Here is a 22,727-nt window from a genome sequence, read left to right as displayed (position 1 = left end):
ATCCAAAACCACCAGTGAACCTACATGTGTCTTCTGAGTTTTCATATGTATAGTTGATAATGGTAAAACAGTGGTCAGTCTGAAAAGTTTTCTTTGGGAACTATTTTGCCTTACACTGCCCTCCGTTATGAATGGAATAAAAATACTTTTTAGGTCAAAACCTTATGTCATAACTACTGTAAATCAATGTCTCAGACATCAGGCAGTGCATTTATAACCATCTGATGTAAACTTTCTGTGAGGGAGCTTTTAAAGGAAATTTTCAGATATCTGGTTCCAATCACTACAATTCTGACAGTAAATTTCTCTAGAATGGAGCATTTTATATTAAAAGCCCTCTGAATGACTTTGTTTACATCTTAACCATTTAATTACATTCTAAAAAATTCCTCTGCAAGAGTGAGCTATGGTTGCATAAAGGTAAAAATTATTCCATGAGCTCTGCCATGGCTTTTAGCCTGTCACACAGTACAGAATTAACGTGCGTTTATACACCAACTTTATTAACTACGCCTCCTAGTTTGATTACTCTTTGTCTATTTCATCTGGTCCACTTACTATATCAGAGCACTTTGCAGTTCTACAGTTACTGACTGTAGTAGCATACTTTATTAGCCCTCTTTTACCCTGTTCTCCAAAGGTCAGGACCCCCGCAGTGGTGGTCCTGGCTCACAATGAAGTGGTCGTTCAGTTTGTGTGTGTACTGAATGTTGCCTCACAAAGCCCCAACTTCTCTTAGCCAATAAGATTTTGAGCCAGGGTTTTCTGTTTTCTAATAATTTATTTTATTGCTAAATTACAGCACATAAACATTTTTGGTAGATACAGTACTGTCCTGTTTCGAAATCTTACTGTTTATTTTAGTGCTGCATTACAGGCTATACACATTTTCTGAATTTCTTGCAGATAGAGAAGTGCCCAGCTCTGCTCAAGAGACAGACGTCACTTTTTGGGGGTCTGCAGAGTTGTGTGTGTGGGTTCCACTCTGCTAAGGTGTGGAATAAGTAAATATAACAAGCAGATAGGCAGACAAACTTATATATTTAGGTCATTTGTAGTGGTTGGGCATGCTTTATGTTTTGTTTATTTCTTCAGCTCACCAGAGAACCAGCATCAACTGCTGCCCCTGTTGCTGTACCAGGCATATCGAGTGAAGCTGGTGTTTCTTCCACCATATCTACTCCCAGCTGCCCAGTACCATTGCGACAGACATTAAACACTGGAATGGTGAGTGTAGTATTCTTAACTCACTTCTTACCCTTTGTGAGGAAAAGGGCTGGAGAATGCTTAAGGTACTTTGCATTTTGTTACTATATCATACCAGTATACTTCTTTGGAAGGTTTGTACTGGAAGAATTATTGAAGAATATTCCTTACTCAAAACAGCTTTTACTGCATGCGTTTTCATTTAGAGCTTCAAAATACTTATTACACATGACAAAAGCCAGAGACCCCAAAGTTATTTTCTCTTGTTTTATTTTTCTCTTCCCATTCAGTCAAATTTCTGTGCACTCTAACAGTGTTTTTATCACAACACCCAGTCAAATCCCTATCAGTGTCAAATAAAACATCCATGGCAATTTATATGATTAAATATACGTACTCTTTGACATTTACTTCCATGTTTAATTGAATAGAATTTTGATACAATACTGCTTGAGTATAGTGTTTCTTGTGTTTCTAGTGTTGTACTTTGTCCTCCCTTGCTAAGGAGCTGCTCTAATTTTTTTCTTTGTCTTCCTCTAGTTTACAACACTCCGTTTTGGCGGAAAACATGTTGCTGCTGCAAAGCCAACCCTTAATTTGGCAAGGAGGCTTCCTGCTCAGGTATGATGAATTGGATGTAAATGCTTGTTATATCATATCATTTGACCTATCAGTATCTTTATCATTTACTACGGACAGCTGTGATTGAATGAATTTCTGTTCTCTGGCCTCACTCCACCATCACTGCTGCAGATAGCCCACCTGGTTTCACCAGCCCCGCCACTGCCAGGACCACCTCTGCCACACCCCAGCCATTGTCCAGTCCTGCAAAGACATACATCCAAACCACATCCCCTTTTTCCCTGCCGCCCTCTTCAGCTTCCCCTGTGAAGATGAAGAGTTCGTCCTTCTTAATGCCTGCCACATCCACCAGTTCTGTATGTTTTTCTTCAGTGTTCAAATTAGGATGTGATATGTTTGATTCTCTTATTATACAAACACTGTATCACTCCGCCGAGACTCTGTTGTTAAGCAACGACTTTGACAGTTGTAGGAGACACTCAAGCCATTTGAATGTTTTTACTTCTTACTTTGCCCACAAACAGGAAATTGATACTTTTAAGATCTACAGCCAATTTTGTCAGACTCTGAAGATGACACTACACTAAATACACAATTTAAACAGCTGGAGAACAAACTGCTGGCTGTGCAGCGAGTGTAGCATAGCAACAAGCTGCTTGTTAAGGATCTATAATTTGGCGGAAGGAGCTGTGAACATTAAATGCCACGTTCATGGCCCAGTTTACTTATTTCTTACTTTATTCATTGAACTGTTGTATAAAAGAAGTAGAACACTCGAGATTGTGATGTTATTTCTCAGTAACACACTTGTATTCTGTTGCTTAAATACATTTTTAATCTGTATTTTGTGTGTGTGTTTGTGTGAACCATCCCTCTGCAAGACCAGAAATGGATAGCATCCACACTGTGGGCGAACCAACGACTGCGAACAGGCCTGAAGCTGTGGTATGAGCCACCATCACCAGCTCTGATTTACCACCAGATGCCCACGCCAGATCCCTTCTTCATCCATCGGCTTCTTGTGTGGATGCCATACGACCTGTGGAAGGTCAAGCTGCAATGCCCAGATTGCAACAGGCAGCTGACTGGTTGTGGAATCCACAAAAGAGTGCGTCATGTCTTGGACATTGACAGGTATTACCTGATGGTCACAGAGACTCTTCATGGCACCTCTTGTAAAGCTACCCACCTCTCCTCAAGCAATATTTTGGGGAGTGTGAACCATTTGTGGAGCATCCCAGCCTTTTTCCTGTTGTCTTCCAGGAGCCCCCACAGCCTGTTGCAGTCCCCACAGACAGATAGCTTCTTACAGTCTATGGGAAGGACATAATGAGTCAAGTCAACCACATTAAGGCCTCCATTACTTCCATGTTTGGCTCCATTTTAAAAATGGACTCCACTAAGTAGGTCTGTGTTAGATCATTGGTGTGTAACATTAAAGGGGAACTGTATGTTAGATCATTGGTGTGTAACATTAAAGGGGAAAAAACGATTTTTCAAAACTTCTACATAATTAAATCATTAAGATGTAAACAAAGCCACTCAGAATGGTTTGGTGTGAAATGCTCCGTTCTAGAGAAACTTGCTCAGAATTGTTCACATTGGTATCAATGTCTGAATCATTTAATGCCTGTAAAAGGTACATCATAGAGAGTTGTTGTTTACAGTGGTGGTGATAGGAACCAGACATATGAAATGTTTTTTCTTCTAAAAGCTACCTTACAGAACGTAATATGAAATGGTTACCTGAAACCTGAGACAAAAAAAAATCCAGAGAATAAATAGTCTAACAAAATTTCTAGTTGTTTTATATAGAGCACTGTATATTCAGTTGTACAGGTTTGTGTTGTATAGTGTTGCATAGTGTATTTTGTTTATATTGTGTATTTTTCAGACAAAATTATAATTTTCTCTCAGCCTAATTTTCTCATTTGCCAAGGCTGTTTTATTCTTTATTCATTTATTTATTACATTAAGAATTTATTGTAAATATTATATTTATTGTTACATTAAGACTTCTGATTCATACAGATTTGTAAAACACCTCTGTTCTTAGAATGTCAGTAAAGTCAGATATAGTGTTTAGAGGAATACTGTTAGAAGAACACAAGTTTGGCTCCGGACTTCTCTCTGCTGTCCAGCCATCACAGATTTGTTCAATTCCATCTGTGGTAACTGTAAATACTGAGCTAAATATTGAGAAATTATTTACAGTTACCATCCAATATTAGTTTCATTTCATTAAATGAGGACATGTGCTGCTGGTGGAATTGAACAAATCTATACTGTGACTGGAGTGCAGCGAGAAGTCAGGAGCCAAACTGGTGTTTTTTCTAACTGTATCCTTCTAAACAATATTTTTCAGAAAAAAATATTGTAATATTGTACCTTATTTATGGTTACTTTTATTTATTCTCATGTTATATATTGTTTTACTGGTGAAAACATCACTTTTTGATATACTGTAAGTAATATGTGGGTTGGCAAATAAATTCTTTTAAAATGCAGTTTTACTCTTATTAAGGTCTCTTAGTTTAGTCATTTTGACAAAACTGATGTACCTGTTTAAGTATAAAACAGTACATTAACCGTGAATAATTGATAATAATGGTTAGTAAAGCATTTGCTAAACATCTCATTTAAAAACTACAGTGCTGTATATTTGAAGCCAGCCTGGAATCGATCCCGCGACCTTTGGATCTACGCCGATGAAGGTATTTTAATAAAAAACGAACAGGTTCAGTCAACCAAACGCCGTACGTCGTTAATAGAACCCGAAACTTTTCTTTGTGGCAGCTTTCGCTCGTTTGTTTCCTCGTTTTCTTTCTCCCCCCGGCAAAGCAGACGATTGTTCCCCGGCTTTGGCGCTTAAGGCTGGTTACGCATCCAGTGTCGTGCGAATGATGACGGAAGGGGCGCGCGTACCTCGCGACAAAGGCTACGTTCACATTACCAGGTTGAAGTGGCACAAATCCGATTTTTTTGCCCTAAAGTGACTCAGAGCTGATGTTTTCAGGGCTGTGTGGACACGCAAATCTGATCTTTTCAAATCCGAGCCACTTTCCAAAACCTGAGCCACTTTCATATGTGGTCCGGGATACGTATCCGATTCGTGGCCACGCAACCTTAATGTGAACGGTCAGGTCGGAATTCATGTGATTTTTCATTCAGCGTTACCATGGCAGCAGCGCCAAACAGAAGTTAAAGCCTGTGAACGGTGGAAAAGCAGCTCGTCTCACCTTTGTCTCGTTCTAATAATGAACAGCTGAGAGCTGATCAGGGTTAATTATCTTCACAGCGAAGCTAGTTCTGACCGTTAGTTTGCTTGCTGATGATGCACGTGACACGCGATTCATTCACGTGACGTTGCTGAGTAGGATGTGCGCATGCGGGTTCGTTCACATTAATGACAGATTTGAATCACTTACCTAAATCAGTGTGAACAGAGATTGGATCTGAGCACAAAATCGGATTTGAGAAATGAGGCTTGTAATGTAAACGTAGCAAATGACGCGTTTTATGCTAATTGCAACACGCAGCAGAGGCGCGACGATATTCTCCTATCCGCTAGGTGGCCCTGTGTGAAAAATACCGATTTGGCATTGATGGATTGAGGCACAGGAAAATAATTGTTTATCAGAAAATGAACGCACTGGGTGAGGAGCTGTTGTGTTTGTTCCTACTTTTTGGAAGAAAACGGAGGAGGAGATGGTCCGTGCGACCAGTTAACAAAGTAAGGTGATTTTCGCATGTCTGCCCACCGTTTCGATGACCTTTTGTATGGCATTCGACCCTTCGTTCAGCATGCTAGTACCCACTCCATCCCTGTCCAACTGTCTGAGAGTTTTAGCCTCCGGAAGTACTCAACAAAGTGTTGCTGCAAGCTCTAAACATGGATCTACCACAGTGTCACTGATTGTTTCTGAGATCTCCAAGGCTCTTTGGGAAGCTTTTAGCAAAGACTTTGTTGCCTTTCCAAGTGGCACTGAGGGGGAAAGTGGAAAGACCTATCCTGTGAATTTTGGAAGGGTTGAAATTTCCCAAATTGTTTGGGTTGTATTGATGGGAAATATGTCCAAATTAAAGCACCACCATTTGAAGGGGGTGACCTTTACAACTTTTACAAAGGAGCAAACTCCATCATCCTGATGGGAGTATATGATGCAAATTATCGATTCACCATGGTTGACATTGGAGCCTATGGACGTGAAAGTGATGGTGGTGTGTTCCAGGAAAGCAAGTTTGGGTCAAACCTGTTACAGGGAACTCTTTGTTTACCTCCACCTGCCAACCAACCTGACACAAGCACCTCTGTTCCATATGTATTCGTTGGAGACGCCACTTTCCCACTGTACTCTAATCTCATGTGGCCCTGTCCTGATAAGTTATTCTATTGTATGTGTCATTAACATAACTTTTTAGTACAGCTTTGTCATAAAGACATTCAGCGTAGTAGTAATTCTGATGACAAAAAATACTCAAGAAGGGAGTGTAATGATGTCACACATTTTCCACACCACAGGTCTCTCGAGGTCTTGCCTTTAGGGCCTGAGTCCATCACAGTTTGGTGATTTCCCTGTACAAATCCACCTAACTCAACTCACCAATTAATGACCAGGTTAAGAAGTGTGTTTGAACATGGAAACCACTAAACTTCGCAGGATGTCAGCCCTCCAGGACCGGACTTTAAGACCCCTGCTCCACACAATTAGCACTGCATCGCCTAGGGCAGTGGTTCACAACCCTGGTCAACCCTGGAGTACCCCCTGCCCTGCACATTTCAGTGTTTCCCCTGCTCCCGACATGCCTGACCTATCTAATCAGCCAATCAACAAGCTCTTCCTGAGCTGAAGTAGGTTTGTTAGAGCAGGAACGTTTACAGGAAAGGATACTCCAGGAGCAGGGCTGAGAACCTATGACCAAAGGCAAAGAAGTCAGACTCCTGTTGTTGAAGGCCACAGCACTGCACCGAGTTTAGAAATCTATCTACTCAAAATTTTTTGCACATTATACATACACAGATATTGCTCACAGACAAGTATGTCATACACGGATGTTTAGCATTTGTTTTTAAAGCGTTTATGTTGTTTGTTCACTTAAAGGAGGAACAACACAACAACTTATGGATATTCCATCAACAAAATCAAGATGCCACAGTTAATCAAACAAAATGAAGGACTGTGTGGCCCTTCCACTTTCTCGCCCACACTGACACAGCAAATGTCCAGTCACTCACTACATACCACCAAACTTCATCGACAGCACCACTGCATCAGGGGACATCCTGGCAGGAGAATGGAGGCGGCAGGTGGCAGGGGAGAGTAACCTCTTGGATCTGGGACAGGTTCCCGGTGCAAGGGCATCTTGGGCTGCTATTGCGGTACGTAATGACTTTAAAGCATTTTTTCAGTCACCTCAAGGTCTTGTGCCTTGGCAGAACAGTGTAATCAAGAGAGGTCTCCTAAATTAAAGGAGCTACATGTGACAGTACTTCTCAGATCCAGCCTTGGACACACTATCTATACACACTCTCTGAACATATTCAAGCTACTGCTCTTCTACATGTAATGAGTCTAATTTTCAAGCTCTTTTTTTGTTGAACTACAGTTTGTTATAACACTTTGACCCTTTAGCTGGTGTTTAGTTATGTTGGAGAATAGAACTAAAAAAGTATCAGAGTTCATACAAACACTCCTGTACTGTGTCACTATTTTAGTATTGAGGAATATATTTTTCCCCCATCTGGGCTTGTATTCATGAAGCTCAGTAGATCAGTATTTCTACTCTGAGAAACTTTATAGATGTAGGCCTAGGTGATATTATTGAGAAGTTCCCTTTAAAAGTAAAACTAGATATGGTTCCATGTGTTTTCATTTTTGTCTGTATTGTAGGTGGTTACAAAGGTGTAATCTGAAACACTTGTTCATGTTTCTTTGAATATGAATCACATTTTCTGTTTTTTTTTGTGGTAGTTTCTTTTAAGAACTACTGAACATTTCAGTTCACCTTGTTCACCGTTTCATATATTAACATTTTTATGTGCTGTAGTGTAAGGCAAGTGTGTAAGTCTTAAGTAAAACTGTACTAAAACATCTGAAAAACTAATTAAAGCTCCTGTGGGTTTAGAAAACATTTCCCCTTTCGTTTCTGTTTTTTAACCTTCATCTATGAATACTCTTCAGTCTGACTTTGCTGTTCCTTATAAAAGGGCTAGAACACTGAAACTGTATAAAATCAGCTGAACAAAAAGAAACATATGGGTTTAAAACAGTTCCCCATATTTTAACACTTTTGTGTCTTAACACCTATTCTTACTCCTCAGTCTGATTTTGCTCTTCCTCAGAAGCTGAAACACTTTAAACTTCACTGCAGCTTTTTTTCTGTGGTGCAATTTTTGACAGCATGTCAGCAACAACAAATCTAACACCCTCATTGTTTTGCTGTGCTGGTTTGTGTCTCTTTTGATTTATGCTCTCAAGCCTTTTGAATATAGTATCTTCAGTAGACTTTCCGCCCTATTTAGCTTCTGCATGCCGTGGGATTGAAGAGGAACAGTTCTGTCTTGTGTAAAGAGGGTCTGTGTGTCTCCTGGTACCGGACAACTGCAGAAATCCGACTATGATTGGATTATTGAGTGAGGGTAAACTCAGTCATTGGCGCTGTCTGTGCCTGCTTCTGTAGTTCACTAATACGGCAACTGTATGCAACATGTACGCGTACACATACACTGACTTTAATGCACCTCTAAACAATTTTTTGTTGTTTCAATTATTCTAAACTACAATTCACAGTGTGCAATACAGAACAATATAGCATGGGATTATCATGACTTGGCAGAACACAAGGAAATGAACATACACTACACTGTTACCTTTATAAAGAATCCAAGAAATATGCAAATTAGAAATGCCTCCCACCATACACACACCCAACACTACACCCCACCCTTCCTCCTGGTAGGAAGACACAGTACAAATGGACACATAAATAGTACAAATGCCATGATAATGTACAAATGGCCTATTATTACACTACAACATGTAAACGTTATAAGCCTCTAATGTCTGTTTTAGGCTGTAGCTGCTATAAAAAGTGAATACACACCTCAGAAAGCTTAAAACATCCCATTAGCAGAAATTATTATTATGCTAGTTCTGGTAATCATAATAAACAGAGAAATTAAAAGGTTTCTGCATTAAAGGTTGCAATGTAATGACATGCAAAGTTGGCAAGTATTCATGATTTCGTGGCCGAATCAGGCTCTCAGTTTAAACAAATAGAGTGATACGATGGACTGACGTATATGAAAATCTACAAACTGCCTCTTTCTACTTCTCACTTCTGTTTTACATGTGCTGACTGGAAGATGGTGGAATTATCTATTAGATTTATACTGTAGCGCTGACAGTCGTGTGTCTTGCATTAGCATTTTTATAATCACACACAGCTTTTCAAGAAATGATGTGATTTGTAACACCCTGAACTTTCCCATCTGTGTGCTTTGTCACACTGAGAGCGCAGGAAAAAGAAAGAATGTACTAATTGAACAGTAACGCTGATGAAGTTGTCAAAGTTAATTGTTGTAAGCATTAGAAACGAGAAAATAAACTACACTGTTAAAAACAAGGTTCTTCAAGGGTTCTTTAGTAAAGAAAATGGTTCTATATAGAACCATGAACACTCAAAGAACCGTTTGCATGTTTAAAGGGTTCATTGCATCATAAAAGTGTTCTTCAGATTGATGGAGAATGTGCCATCGATGGTTCTATATGGAACCTTTTAGAAAATCATTCTATATAGCACCAAAAAGGGTTCTTCTATTGTTAGTGTCCATCAATCTAAAGATACATTTTCTAATGCAGAGAACCATTTAATCATGCAAATGGTTCTTTAAGTGTTCATGGTTCTATATAGAACCATTTTATTTTACTAAAGAACCCCTGAAGCACCATCTTTTTTAAGAGTGTACAGCAGTAACCATGACAACACGGCTCTGATTGGTCAGTCTGCTTATTAATACATCCACAAAACACAAATCTAACACACAAATTTGTTTAAAAATGTAAGCGGTGTTCAGTCCATCAGCTTCAGACGTGAGGAAGGACAGTGTTAATATGCATGTTAACGTTTTCACATCTTGACTTGTGTTTTTTAGTCTGTTAAAATGAGACTTTGTGTGAGAAGGCCTTAAACCCACCACACACTTGAAACTCATGCAAACACACTGATACACAGTGGCAACCCAGCACAAAAACGTGGAAAAACTGTTCACGACACATAGATTAAGAATCACTGCAGTAAATATTAGCTGCTTGTTTTTTATTATATGAATCTTATGAACACAGAAAGGCTGCTGTTTCTGTCCAAACTCACACTCCACCAACTGTGACACTCCCTGCGTATGTTCCCAGCATTCCGTGTGGGAAAGCGGCTCACACACACAGATGCGCAGGGATGCAGGAAGTGGGGGTGCTTAGGCGGGCTGTAGCAATCCCAGATTACAGGACTACAACTGCTACAAATATAACAATTGTTTTATTACAATTTATATCTCCCACTTGGTGTTACCACACCAGTATGAGTCTCCTCATTATAGCACTGTGACACATTCTGATGTAAATTAGCAAAAAAAAGCGAATAATTTTGCATGACATCATTGTTCATGTCACATATATGCTACTTAAAATATCAGCACCCTCAACTTAAAAACCATCCCCCGTCACTGCAGACGTGTGTCTCTTAATTTCTTCAACCAGTGGGCTCCTTGTGTTAATGAGTAATAGATTTCTACCATAGTCTTGTCCACTTTGAGTTTTTGGAGTGTAGATATGTTATTTTTAACATAGTACACTTTACAATTGTGCATCATATTTAAGAGCTGCAGAATAGGTTGGCAAATCAGGAGGCAAGCACCACCCTATTGATCCACCCCTGCTGACTGTACATTTCAGAGGGGAGTGGGAGGAAATCTGTCTGCAGTGTCAGCTGAATAATATGTGAATAAAAGTGAATAAGCCTAACAGACACAGTACACCCACTTCTATTAAATCACATGTACCAGTGGTCGCGATGCTCTGTAGGGCAGTTTGTTTCTGCAAATTGGGACCAGACAATATTCAAAATGAAACTCAGAAGAAAGCGACAATGTAGGCCTCTGAAGATGGGTGGAAAATCAGCAGATGCTTTTTTTTCAATGAAATGAACACACTGTGTGCATATGGGTATGATTGTGAATACCTCAATGTGTATGCTATACTTTCAATTCTTGTCTTACTTTTTTAAATAAGAATTTTTAAAATAAGAATCTTTGTTTCTTCCACATACTTCCTAATGAAGTGAAAATTAGTTTCACATCTACATAACTAAACTCTAAAAACATGCATATTGAGAGCCATGCAATAAAATCATTACATTGTGAAATAAAATATTGTTCCTTAAAATATTTAAATAATATATTACATTTATAATTTAATATTTAAAACCAGACAACATAATCAGAACTTTACTGGGATGTATTCAACTATGTATCAGACGTATATGGATGATCCATATATTATGCATACAAATATAATATCTGATACTTTCTATACATCTATATATATGTACATATATTTAGACTATATATGCCTGACCCTTTATGATATATGCATATATGGCCATATTTGTTATGCTGGTGAAAAGACCTCTAGTGCTTTCTACAAAGATCATCCAACACGCTGATTAGAATTTGTTGTGAAAATATGCCATGTGGGATGTCAAATTCAACCAGTAAAATAGCCATATTAAAAAATCTCATCAAATTTGTAGGCCAGAGAAAAAACGTTTTTATTTTATTTTTAATTAATGTTCTGTTATAACCTGAATTGGCCAATGTTTATTCAAAAATGCAAAACCTCAACAGTAAAATACATGCACTTGTAGTATTTAAATGTCCCCAAGTGCTCGGTCTTTTAAACCTACCTATTTTCCTGAACTAGACACCTGGCATCCTTTCTTTGCTGCCTTGGGCTCAATTTCCGAGCTGCTGAGTTAATGTTAAGCGTTGGTGTAACTAGGGTCTCATGGGTCCTAGTGCAAAATCAATTATTGCTTGTCCTCCAACATGAAATATGCTTTCAGTAAAAAAGACAATGTAGTTTGCATGTTTATTCGCTAGTGTAATGTCTCAAATACGTTGATGCTCTCAAGGCATGCCACCCCACCCACATGTTTATGTCGGTTCGCTATATAACATATAAACACAAACACAGTAAAGTTCAGTAAAAAGAATGTGTTGTTTGTCAATGAAATTATTTATTATGTAGTTTAGATGAATACAGTTAGAAGAGCGAGTTTGATTCCTGTTTCTCTGCATTCCAGCCATCGCATGGATTTGTTCAATTCCGTCAGCAGAACCTCCTCTTTAATTTAATGAAGGATTGACTACATAGAATGGTAACTGTAAATACTTAATTTCATTGAGGAGAGCTTTGGAAAATGGTTAAGCTAACATGCATCAAATCACAATGTACTATGTATTTGTCTTACATAAACAGTTACTGCCCAGACAAATGGCTTTTCAGTCTATAACAGGGCAGAAACACAGACATACACATACACGCACAAACTCAAACTCACACCTAGAGGCAATTTAGTATCTCCAGTTAGCTTGGCTCCGTGTCTTTGGACCCAGAGGAAACTCACGCAGATACGGGCAGATATAATCTAAGACATAGTCTAAACAAAAAGCCTGGAAATTAACCAAAGAACACTGTAATTATGGTGTTAGTTGGGGATTTTAATGAAGAGAGAAGTTTAATGTCAGTGAAGTGGAACAGCCCAAAATCACCATAGTGAAGGCGGATACAGACATTTTATGTGTTTAGTTATCATTCAAATGTTAACCTTAAAAATTTTTGGTTAAGGTACAGATCCCTTCATTTTATATATTAGACATTAAAAGTCAGTCACTTTTTTGCTTTTAAAAAGGTGATGGGACATAAACTCATATTCATGGAAAGTGCCTATAGCTGTCACTCAGCTGTGCTTACTGGCTATTGTTTTGATATGTACAGACAAAAATCTTGCACTTTCCCTTTTAAAAAGTGATCTACTAGTAACTCAGGAACAGCAACTCTGACTGATGGTCTTTCTTACCTTTGAACTGATTCATCAGCACATAAAAAAACGCTCATAATGTTGGCACTGTAATCACTTCCAGCTGCCAAGCACGTCTCTCCCTTTGGAAACAACAGAAAATCCCTGTTGCTAAGAAATGCATACAGTGTGAACCCCACCTAATGCTTTCAGCAGAGAGCCTGATCAGATGTGTTAAGAAACACTTGTGCAGTTTAAAATCCTTCAGTGTGATTATCATCACTGCTGGACTCCATGAGGTTGCGAGACGGTTAAAAGCAGAATAAGCCACCATCATCAGGGCCCAACATGATACCCAATCAACAGCCAGTACTCTGCCAAATGAACAATCAACCTCAGCTCAACAACCTTCAACTAACTCAAGCATGTCTTTTGTGTTTTTCCTATGGCTCTTGTCAATAGTTATTATAACCAGTAGCTGGTATGTGATATATTCAGCCAATGTGTATGATAATTGGAATATGCACACAGAAGCCCACTCTTAGCAGCATTCAGGCTGACATTTCACTTATTATGAAATACAGTTAGCTTTTTTTATCTTCTTCTGGACAGCACTGTGGAGCAGAGCAGAAAGGACTCTAATGCCATAGCAGCAGAAGCTACATTTAAAGTTGACTGATATTTAGCAGAAAACTGTGAGTTCAGTGTTTTTTATATATTTGGCATGCTGTGTTGCACTATATCCAGTTAATCTTGCTCTCTCTATAGTGAAACATGCAGTCGGTCAGTGTTCTACAAGTACTGATGATATACACAATGTGTTCAGAAAAGCATGCTGTACTGTGACATAATCCATCATGATAATGATATATATTGTCATATTGCCTGGACCAAACTGAAATGATACTCGCAAAATAGACAACTACAACACAAGCAAGGCACAATTCCCACCGAAGCTCCTGCACACAGAAAGCTTCTAAAAGACTCATCAACTTTCTGGCGGCTTTTAAAGCCAGTTTGAGGAGGCACAGAAATGATCCCAGGGAAGGTTAAATCTCAGAGCCACACCCAGAAACATCTTGAAGGTTTGTCCACAGTGCTGATATTTGGTGCCACCTGGTGGTCAGAAGAAATGTGAACATTTAAGTGACATTGAACAACATTCTTCCGATTAAAAGAACTTATTTTAAGATGCAAACCATCTTCACTCCCTATAGGGGTGATAGTGGTCTCTAAAGCAGGGGTTCATTTAATAGATTGAACCTGTGGCCAAATGCTCACAGAGCAAACACTCTTTGGGCTGGGCTGAAAGAGGGCTATAGCACATTTGTTGATTTACAGCTCTGTACTTTTGGCCCAAGTCTGGCATGTCATAAATGGCCCACTATCCAAATTACAGAAAACAGCTGTTTAAACCCTCCATCATGATTGACTTTTAGAGACTGGATAATCCTGGATGCATCAAGAAAACTGAATAATTTGCAGAAGGAGGCAGGCTAAGATTTTCTTCTAGTATTGACTGCATCTAAATGAAAAACAACTGTGTATATATATTTAATTTTATTAGAAAAATGCATTACTGAGAAGAAAATGGCACAAACCCACACCAGGTTAAGCTAAAAGGTTTAATGAAGATTAGATAAGAAATGTTATTTGAAAATCTCTTACAAGCTTCAAATGTCTGTTACCATAAGTGCTATTAAGCCCAATCAAACAGTGAATATACAAAATATATGTACTCAGCTTGGTGCTGACATTGAAAATCCCATAGAGATGCAACAGAAATTAGCATTATCTTTGCTGAGAAAAAATGAGAAAAAAAGCCAAGAATCAATAATCTCACTGATCTGAAGTGAAATAATTATTATAAAAGTATGCGGTGGCTACGAGGCACATTCCCAAGCACATTCCATCTAGCCCTTTTTAAAGCTCTTTAACCTTTTCTAGACCAAGATTTTCCAGTTTCCAAAGAATAGAAAAAACTCTCTTTCTGATGATGTATAGAGACGGTGGGAGGAATGCTTGAAAGGCCTAGGTGGATACTTTTGCATAGGCTATTCTATTTTTTTTAGCACTAACTGGCTAATGCTGAAGAAAGACATACAGATAGTTAACATCATTGCTAGGAATATCTTATTACCACAGTTTAACATTGGTAACTTTTTTCATCAAGTCATCAATGAAGAGCGTGAACTACTCAAGTAAAACAAATGACTATCAAAATGTGGGGGACAATGTGCTAAAAGCTAAAATTGGCTAGTTAGCTATCTAGCTGTCTGGATACATTACTTCAGGTTGCTTTTCCTGTTTAATATAGATGGAAATCTGGAGGTCTAAGAAGTATTCATGCGAGCTGTACACTGAATTTTTGTCTAGAAACTACTTATGTCCTCTCTAATCGTCACTGATCACATTTTACGCAACACATTTTTTCAGGTAAAGAGCGAAAAGCAATGCATTTGCATATCTAGCAGCATTTTTATTTAGAGATATAAGCATTAGGTAGCATGAGCTATCTTGCCCAGGGACTCTAGGCATTATATCTTGGTTTGCTGAATTTGAAGTCAGGGTGTTAACGCTAGCCTACTGCTTAAGCATCTTCATCCACCATTTCTTATTCCCTACATTGCAGTATATGAATTTTGTATTTAAAATAGGTGGTTTTAACAATCAAAACAATTACAAATCTATAAATGCAGCAAAAAATATACCCCCCCACACAAAATGTACCTACAATTACAAAAAGACTTCCTTGCACAAGGAGTCATGTCAATGAAGTTAACTTCTTTTGAAGCAGATAATAACATGCATATCATCCTAGGCTGTGAAATCGGGTGGGCAACCTCATCTTTCTGAGAAACTAAACCACAGTCTGAAGTCAAGAGTCATGAAGAAACTGAGTGGTCACTGGAGACCTCTTTCAGTTGTGCTTTAGCTTTTTACAAATTACACATTGATTACACACGTAAGCCATGAGAGTTTCCACCGTACTTAAATGAATATCCTGAGTCAACAAAAACAGTCTGTTTCTGAAAGTTTAAGAAATGTTGTTTTATACATGTTTAATTCACAGGAAATATAAAATTCAAGCCATTGACACTATGACAATTTTTGCAATTTGGCAACAGAGAAGGCTTAGACCTTTTGGCTAGCCAATGGTCGGCAGCTCAAATGTTAAGAAGAGCCATTCTGTCCTTTCAACAAAAATCAATCCACCTTGGGAGCCACAATTTTTTACCACCATAACGTTTTACCATCTTGGCTGTAAATATGTCTCAGTATGTGCTAATGTACTAGTATAGGCTAAAAAATTTAATATAAATGAAAACATTTCGATTTTAGATGAACTGTAGATGCTTTTCTCACATCTGTAAACTTTCTCTCAAAGGTAAAATAATTTCTTGAAAAATGTCTCTCAACATTCGACTTTTTACGAGGCTGACCTTCTTGTTCGAAGTTTCCCGTTCCACCTTAAATGGTGCCTGAGGTACCAGAATGTAACTGTTGCACCATTTAAGGTCGAATGGGAAAATTCAAACAAGAAGCTGGTGAGGGAGAAACTGACTTCAGCTGTGCAACTTTTTAATGTTTCACAGTTTCTCAAGGCAGATTAAACATATCAGGATACCAGCTGGGATGCTGTGTAAAATATAAATAAGTGTAAATAAAAAAAGAACACAGTGATTTGCAAATTTCATAGACCCATATTTTATTTATAATAGAACACAGAACACATATCAGATGTTGAAAGTGAGACATTTTACCATTTCATGAAAAAATATTAACTTATTAAAACTTAAAGGCTGCAACACATCTCAAAAAAGTTGGGACAGGGCCACGTCTACCGTTGTGTAGCATCCCCTCTTCTTTTAACAACAGTCTGTAAACGTCTGGGAAGTGAGGGGACCAGTTGCTGGAGTTTTGGGAGAGGAATGTTGTCCCATTCTTGTCTGATGTAGGATTCTAGTTGCTCAACAGTCCTGGGTCTTCTTGGCCAGACTCTCTTTCTGTGAAGCCATGCTGTTGTGATGTGGTTTAGTATTGTCTTGCTGAAATATGCAAGGCCTTCTCTGAAAGAGACATTCTCTGGATGGGAGCATATGTTGTTCTAAAACCTCTATATACTGTTCAGCATTGATAGTGCCTTTCCAGATGTGTAAGCTGCCCACACCATAGGCACTAATGCAACCCCATTCCATCAAAGATGGAGGCTTTTGAACTGTGCGCATCCATGGTTCCAAAAAGAATTTCAAATTTTGATGCATCTGACCACAGGACATTTTTCCATTTTGCCTCAGTCCCTTGAGTACAAGAATTTCTCCAGATTCTCTGAATCTTTTGATGATATTATTTAGTGTAGATGGTGGGATATCCAAAGTCTTCACAATTTTATATTGAGGAACATTTTTCTGCAATTGTTCCACAATTGGTGAACCTCTGCCCATCTTTACTTCTGAGAGACTGTGCCTCTCTAAAATGCTCTTTGTATACACAGTCATGTGAGTTAGTTGCAGATTGCTCTCTATTTTAGACAGCGCCCCAACTTTTTTAGGACTGGGGTTGTAAATGTAAACATTTTGTCCGATCGTTTCCAAATGATGATGTTCATCTTAAATCTTTTTCTTTTCATTAGGTACTAACTAGGTAACGTTGTCTGCGTTGCTATGGTGACTGGCAGTCTGGCGCCAATCTTCAGTGTTATAGGGTGAATTAGCAGTTATACATTAACTCCAGCGTTTAAGACCATTTATTGTGAGAACGAACAGCAGAGCTTTATTTTACTGCAAATGGGTATTATTTTATGTTAGTAACAGAGCTGCATGTGACTCTGGAGCCGCATATTGCTGACCCCTGGGCTAGCCAAGCCCTTCGTCTCTAGCAACAACTTTCTCATTGACTGACTTTTGAAATTCCAAGACTAAATGAACTACACATACAACCTACAGCATTTGTAGACATTTAATTGATCTGTTTACTGTTTCGTTGCTTTTCACTGCAGATCAACATTCTAGTTCTCTCTAGATATTTATTTTTATGCGTGTGAAGGGTCTCATTGGGATAGACTAAGTGTAGTCTTCTATTGCATATTCAAGTTAACAGAAGCATGGTGATAAATTTGTCATTGTTAGTTTCAACCTGCCTGTTTTCACTTAGCTACAGCAACATAATCTGGCTCAGTAGTGTAGCATTTCAAACTGGAAACTCAACTTTTTATAGAGAATCATCCCCAAGATCGTTACAATTACTCATTAGGTTGAATGAGATTTTTGCCTGTGTTAGCTAAGAATGAACAGGTCTGTGGGCAGAGCATGGATTGTTCAATTCTGTCCATACCTCCCAACCAATCACCTACCACAAGAAATGCTCTGAAGTGGTGGCCCAATTCTGACCAATCCTGATCCTGGATATCTACCCCCTACAGAGATTAGCTCCAACTCAACTCTAACACACACAATATAGCAAATTTAAAATGGCCACACCCGGCTTTTACTTGTGGCCCACAAACCGTATGGAATGATGACACGGGAGAGGGCCGGATACGCTTGCCGGAATCCAGCCTGTTTACTGCAATTATAGTTAACTGATCATCAAATTAGTTTTATTGTTCTAAATCTGAATTAACTTGAATTAAATCTGAGTTCCTAGTACAGAAGTAGATTGTGTTGGAGTAACTGAGATTAACATTTTCACCCAACATTATCCAACATTTTAGGTTGGATTTTTACAGTGTACTGTGCCATAAATGGCCAAGATCTGAAGTTAAACTATACTCCCCTCACAATCCTGTTAATCCCTATTTAAAACATATTGTCATGCAGCTCATGTCAACACTAGCAGATCTGTTTTAAGACATGTGGGCCAAATGAGCATTTTTAATATGTGGGCCAGTTTTGGCTAACATGCAGTTTGCCAGTGCCGATCATGGGTCAGCAGTAATGAAGGTAATGAAGGCTTTTAATAACCATCTGCATATTAGAGCCAGGTGTGTCAGATCTGAATGTGTTAGCTCTCCAGGATTGGGCACCTCTGTACTAAAACAAGGGTATCTGCTGAACTTCTTTTTGTTATCCACCAGAGGTCACCTTCCTTAGTTTTACTAGTATTTCACTAGTGCTGAGCACACATTTCAGAAGTGAGTGGGATGAAAGGAAATCGTTTTTCGGTTGTCATTTAATGTCTGCAGTGTCTGCTGAATAATTTAGAAGCACCTTGTTGAGTACAAGAAATGCAGTCTATGAATAATAACTCCATATTTCAGTCATGCTGTAGAAACGTTACCCAACTCCCACCAACCATCTGCATCTTGATTTCATGTTTCTGTATCACATGGCATGCACTATAGCCTCAGTGGATGGCATGCACTATAGCCTCAGTGGATAGCATGCACTATAGCCTCAGTGGATGGCATGCACTACAGACTCAGTGGATGGCATGCACTATAGACTCAGTGGATGGCATGCACTATAGCCTCAGTGGATGGCATACACTATAGCCTCAGTGGATAGCATGCACTATAGCCTCAGTGGATAGCATGCACTATAGACTTAGTGGATGGCATGCACTATAGGCTCAGTGGATGGCATGCACTATAGACTCAGTTTGCTGCAGACAAAATTCAAAACGAAATTCAAGTTCAGGGACAAAAAAAAAAGCACATGCCATTTTCTAAAAGAAAAGCACTGAGTAATTATACATAATTAACAATGCTAAAGTGCAAGCCTTCACTCACATCTGTTGTCTCACAAAAGTGATGAACAGAAAAACAGTTTGGTAAACTTTGGACAAAAAAGGTCAGACCAAACTGTGGTCTTTTTCAATATGTACAATGTCCTTTTCGAGGAAATACTGAAATTCTGAGCGGTTTTTGACTTGGATGCATGATTCTGGGACAAAACCTTTAATTGCTACTGAATCTATTGTGGCAACTTTTTTTTAAGTATATACCAGAAACGTTTTCTAAAACGTTGACTAGCTGGTACAAAAGCTCCAGTTTCTGTGGTGACACTCACTGATTATGATGGTCAGAAGTGACCTCTAGTGGATCAAGCAAAGATGAAACCCTGGCTGGAATTTGTCAAGAAACTGTGCCACATCACCGGTTTGACCAGTGTTTGACCTGTGCTCCTGCTCTAAAACAGAAAGTTGCTACCAAATCAAGAAAACTGTTTAAAACTATTTAGTAAGTATGTTATTTTATATTTTATATATTACTTTATATATCTATATTTGATTAACTCAAAAACAAGAAAAACAATAGTTGTAATCGTAGCATTTGGACTTCACACCCCTTCCAGTTGTGAAGTCGCAGAACTTAATTAACTTGTTACATGACGTATCAGAGTGTAATAAATTCTCTGACTCTTCAAACCTTGTGCTAACAGTCAACAACCATGGGCTCCTCTAAGCAGTTGGCTTAAGATCTGAAAATGAGGCCCACTAAGCAGGGAAAGGCAGTAAAAAGATACCAAAGTGCCTCCAGCTCCCAATGTCCACTGTCTGAAACGTCATTTAGAAGAGGCAGGTCAGGGTAAATGTGGAAGTCAAGGCAAGATCTGGAGGAAAACTCTCAGCTAGGCTGGTCAGAAAGTCAAAGCAAACTTCCATATGACAGCAAGAAAGTTTAGTGGAAGTGGCAGTGCATTGTTCTACTGTGCAGTGTTACTTGCACAAACATGGTCTGCATGGCATCAGAAGGAAACCTTATCTGTGACAACCATCACAAAAGTCAATGTCTGAAACATTAATAGAAATTCTACTGAACATCAGCAAATTCTGCAACCAAATGTGACACAGTCAGTCAAGAACCTGAAACTGAAAAGAGGATGTGTTTTATAACAGGATAACAACCCTAAACATACCTGAAAAATCACCATGACTAACTTTCAGAAATGCCAGCTAAAGCTCTTGGAATGGATCCTAAACATGCTGTGCATGCAAGACGACCCAAGAATATCGCAGAACTAGAAGTTTTCTGCAAAGATGAATGGATGAAGATTCCTAAAACAAGAATAGAAAGACTCCTAGCTGGCTACAAAAAGCATTTGCAAACTGCAACATCTGCCACAGGGGCTCTTACTAAGTACTGACTTAGTAGGGTGTCCAAACATTTTAACATGCCAAAATTGCTTTTTCTATTTCAGTTCAGTTTGTTGTGTGTAAGTTGTAAAATTATGTCATATCCTGAGCTTTATGTTCTGTATTGTATTCTATAGCTTTAGCTCCCAAGAGTTTCTGAAAAATGACATTCAGAAATTCAAGTCAATCAATTTAACTGACTACCAAAGGTTCAGTGCCTCTAATTTTCCATTTCAGAGATGTGAGCAAAGCCAAACTGACCACAGAACAGAAATAAAGGAAAGGTAACAACATCAACCAAACTTTTATAATTGGACAGAGCATTTTGATGTGTTGGTAAATAGCTCACTGTACATGCCCCAAACTTTGTGTAGGTTATTTTGTGGTTATAGGCTTGTGGTGAGAAGCATGCACTACTTTATTTTGAACCATGACTTTTTGTACATTTTTTTCTGGGTCATGCTTTTGCCTAGTGAGAGACTTGAATTCTTACTTTCTCACCAGGTGAGAGGGAGCCACACTGCTAAGTAACTGTTATGTGACAATGAGAGAAAAAAAAGAACCCATGAGAAACTGATTTTTCAACAAACTGTGAAACATCACAATAAAAAAAATGTAAAAAAAAAAAATGCAACATTTTGTGTCTCATAGTTAATATGATCATAATTTACATTGTTTTTCTGTTCCATTTTTTTTCACAGTAAAAGTTTTTAGTTATTATCGAGTTTATGTATTTTATTCCTGCACCCCATCAACCTTGTATGGACAGAACCTTGTATTGAAGTATGGACAGAACTTCTGGCAAAGTGTAAACAGACAATGTGTTAAATGCTAATAACAACCTTAACATGACAAAAAAAATGTGGTAAATAATTTTTATTTATTTATTTTTCTTTTGGGATGCTGATAAAATTCTTGTGTGTCAATGCTTGTAATCAATTCATTAACAGAAACCTGCACCTGCAGGAGAGAAGCCCATTGCTCAAAGCATTCTCTTCATAGCCTTCACTAATTATTTACTGTAAAAGTCATTTTATTTTGACTTTTTAATTTTGTTTACACTGTCATTTACATACATAAAACCGTAAAGCATTACATTAATGCAGAAATCTGTTCATTTGCAAGTTTTTTTAAACCAGCTCTATGCTGCCCCTATGTTTACTATAGTATGTTAGCATGAAGCTAGTGGGTTTAGCTCAGCACTATACTGGATTTTGATGTTAGCTTTAGTTTAAATACATGCCTTTCAAGCTCATAACAGACATCCAAATAACATTTTTTTTCTTTGTATGTCTCAGTTTTGAAGTAACTTATTCTGTGAAGGCTTAAACTCAGTCTGTCTGTCTATCTGTCTGTCTGTTTTGTTAACCTGTTAGCCATTATCTTTCTGCTAACCTGCAGCCTACTCTAGAGAGGGCAGAATATATTCAGTTACAGAGAATCTAGTGTAAACCAGTTAAAGAGAGTCTGTGAAGGCCTAAACTGAAAGTGTATCTTGGATTGTTAGCCTGCTAGCCACTTAGCTTTCTGCTAACCTGCAGCCTAATTTAGTGAAGACAGATTATATCCAGTTACTGAGAATATAAAGTATAAACCAGGTAAATAAGAGCCAGTTAGCAGCAACCAATGATGTTCAACTGGCAGTTCGTTTTTCTGGATTTTTGGGCACAGATTTTAGCAATGACATCTGGGCTTTTCCAAGCAGTGATTATGAAGCCACATTCATGTCTTTCTTTCTTGAGAGGCTTGTGTTTTTCCTGTCCTTCTTCCTTTCAGCTTCACTGGGC

This window comes from Colossoma macropomum, unplaced genomic scaffold, assembly GCF_904425465.1.
Source record: "Colossoma macropomum unplaced genomic scaffold, Colossoma_macropomum, whole genome shotgun sequence".
NCBI classification, from domain to species: domain Eukaryota; kingdom Metazoa; phylum Chordata; class Actinopteri; order Characiformes; family Serrasalmidae; genus Colossoma; species Colossoma macropomum.
Note: the sequence above shows the minus strand (reverse complement) of the source record.